The sequence below is a fragment of the Nicotiana attenuata genome, chromosome 1, assembly GCF_001879085.1.
Source record: "Nicotiana attenuata strain UT chromosome 1, NIATTr2, whole genome shotgun sequence".
Lineage (NCBI taxonomy): Eukaryota > Viridiplantae > Streptophyta > Magnoliopsida > Solanales > Solanaceae > Nicotiana > Nicotiana attenuata.
The window spans coordinates 62,261,663-62,265,270 of record NC_031989.1 but is presented as its reverse complement, the minus strand read 5'-3'; positions in this window follow the sequence as shown (position 1 = coordinate 62,265,270).

The window sequence follows — 3,608 nt, the reverse complement described above, 5'->3', positions numbered from 1 at the left end:
GGGGGGACGCTCTGTTTTGGTGGAAGGGAAGGGGACGACTATATTTATATATATAGCGTCTTTTGTTAAGACGCTATAGTATAGAGTTTTAACAAAAGACGCTATAATTTCCAGCTTTTTTAATTCAGATATAGCATCTTTTTAAAAGACGTTATACTTAACTGGCCAAACGGCCGTTAAAGTATAGCGTCTTTTAAAAAGACTCTATATATATTTTGGTAACTCTTTTTTTTTCCACACATTTCGGTCACTTGAGTCAAAATGAACCATATTTTGGTTCCGGACTCCAAAAAAAAAAAAGCACTATTGGCAAAAGTTTTGAAATTACTTGTATATTTTCTCTCCGTTTCAAATTAGATGAAGTACTTTTCTAAGTTTTTTTAGTCTGTTCCATAATAAATGAAACATTTTAAACTCTTCATTTTACCTATTTTACCCTTAATGAGAAGCTTTTATAACCACAAAAATATTATGGCCCCACAAAGCTTTTACCCCTTAAGTTTTTAAGACCACAAGTTTCAAATGTCTATTTTTTCTTAAACCTCGTACCGAGTCAAACTATCTGATCTAAATTGAAACGGATGGAGTACTATGTATGTATTCTTTAAGTTAATGGAGACATTGACAGTTGTCGCTCACAGAAAGTTTGAATAAAAGTTATTGGGTTCGGCTGAACCCGTATACAATACTGTGGCTCCACCCCTGCTCCCCCAACCCTGCCATACCCCCACCCTAAATAGAAATATTATTAAGAATACTTTCTTTTCATGTTGTATATAGACTACTTTTTTCATTTCTAACAAAATGTGTAATTTTTTCATGATATAAAAAAAGTATTTTGTTTTATTTTAACAAAAAGAGTAATTTCTTTTCATAATGTAGAAAGAATATTTTCTTTCATTTCAACAAAATAATATAGTAAAAAGTACTTTCTTTTCATGATGTTGAAAAGTATTATTTTTCATTTCAACAAAATGATGTAGTAAAAAGTATCTTCTTTCATTTCAACAAAAAAAGTATTTTTTGTTCATGATGTAGAAAAAATATTTACTTTCACTTCAACAAAATAATATAGTAAAACGTATCGTCTTTCATTTCAACAAAAAAGCACTTTCTTTTTATGATGTACAAAATGTATTTTCTATATTTATTTCAACAACATGATGTAGTAAAATTATTTTCTTTCAATTTGACAAAATGAGTATTTTCTTTTCATAATGTAAAATAGTATTTTCTTTTATTTCAACAAAAAAATACTTTCTTTTATGACGTAGAAAAAATATTTTCTTTCGTTTCAACAAAATAATGTAATTGCTTTTTTCATTTCAACAAAATGAGTATTGTTTTTCATTTTAACAAAATGAATACTTTTTTTCATGTTGTAGAAAGAGAACTTTCTTTTTCAACCAAAAAAAGAGTATTTTTATTTATGTTATGTAGCACAAATTTCAATACTGTTTTTGAATGGAAAAGTAAAGGGGCACATTAATCTATTTTGGGTTTGTGTGAATTTTTAAGAGAATAATTAAATTCTTGAAGAAAATAGAGTCCTGAAAACATTGGGTATTTAGAATTTGGGAGGGGGGAGGGAGCACACGGAACATGGAAATTTAAGGGAAGGAGGATAAGCAAAGTAGCATAAAAAGTTATTTTCTAAAAAATATTTCACACTCTCTAAACAAACATTAGAAAATATTTTTCGGAAAAAAGCTTTCACTCGCCAACAAAACAAGGGAAAATAAGTGATAAAACCACTTATTTTCCTGGAAAATAATTTGTAGGAAAATATTTTCCATGAAAAACATGTTCCTTCGTACCAAACACACCCTAAGTAATAATTCATTTTCCAGACAAATAGGAAGAGGAGGCCGTAGGGGAAGAGGATGGGTAGGATAGAAGAAGAAGAAGAAGAAGAAGAAGAAGAAGAAGAAGAAGAAGAAGAAGAAGAAGAAGAAGAAGATGAAGAAGAAGAAGAAGAAGAAGAAGAAGAAGAAGAAGAAGAAGAAGAAGAAGAAGAAGGGGTAAATGAGTGTGAAAAATGTCTTTGACCATACAATAATCTGAAGCATATATGTGAACAGTTTAAACGGTCCAAATGTATTACAGTCAAACCTCTATATAATAGTCTCGTTTGTTCCGAATATTTTTAGTTGTTATAGTGAAGTGTTATTATAAAGAATATATATTATAACATAACATAAAAATTTGGCTTTTATAATGAGTTGTTATAAATAGAATTGTATTTAAGGTGAATGTCTATATTTGAGAGAGATTTTAGGTTTTGTTACTTGGTGGCTAAGTCACTTTTCCCCTATAAATAGAGGGTTCTATTCCATTGTAATTCATCCCAAATCAATAAGAATTCTCTCTCTTTCTTTGCAATATTCTTCTTTATTGTTTCATAACACGTTATCAGCACGAGACTCTAACCAATTGAGTAGAAATTTTGGGATTGAGCATAATGATTGTCAATTATTCCATGAACTTCCATCATGATTAAGTTCTAGATTTAAGGTAAGTATTTTACTTTACTTTTCTCTTTTAAATTCTCGATATTCTATAATTTAATTTTAAATTCAAGCAAATATAATAAACTTTGATTATAACTCTAATAGGGTTTGTGAAAAATTATAACCACCCGAAGTGGTAAAAATCATATGCCTTGCCATGATCAAATTCATGTATGATTGTGGGCAAAGAATTGAAAACCCGTTCCATTGAATATGCTTTATTCTCATTCCGTTAAGAGAATGTGATAGCAGTATGTGATAAGTCTGAAAGAAGATAAAATTATTACTATGAATGTATCAATGGATGTGGACGTGGAAATAGACGAAATTATAATCGTCATCATTGTGGTAATGAGAACAATAAGGATTTTCAAAATAATTGTAACGACCTGGTCAGTCGTTCTGAGAGTTATAAGCTCGTTTCCCTCATTTCTATTTCTGTATGTGTTGTTCAGCTGCGTTGAGTTGTATCGAGTTGATATGTTTGGGTTCGGAGTAGTTTTGGAGTGAAATGATCACTTAGTCTCTTAGTTAGAAAGCTAAGTTAGAAAAGTCAATCCGAAGTTGACTTATGAGTAAACGAATTCAGATTTGGATTTTTATGATCCGATTAGCTTTGTTGGGTGATTTTAGACTTAAGAGTGTGTCCGGAATGTAATATGGAGGTACGTGGTAGATTTAGGATTGAATTGGCGAAATTGGAAATTTGGCATTTTCCGGTCGGCAGTGGAAATCTTGATACCAGGGTCGGAATGGAATTCCGGAAATTGGAGAAGGTCCATAGTGTCATTTGTGATGTATATGCGAAAATTCAGGTCATTCGGACGAGGTTTGATAGGTTTTGGCATTGTTTGTGGAATTCGGAAGTTTGGAAATCCTTAGGCTTTAATCCGAGGGTGATTTGGTGTTTCAATGTTGTTTTGAGTATTCCCAAGGTTGGTATAAGTTTGAATGATGATATGTGACTTTTGTGAATTATTGGTTGAGGCCCCGAGGGCCTCAGGTGTGTTTTGAAGGGATAACGAGTTGAATTGGTGAAGTTTGGATTGCTGAAAAGCTGCTAGTGTAAGTCTTCTGGTGTGGCCGCACCTACGGATG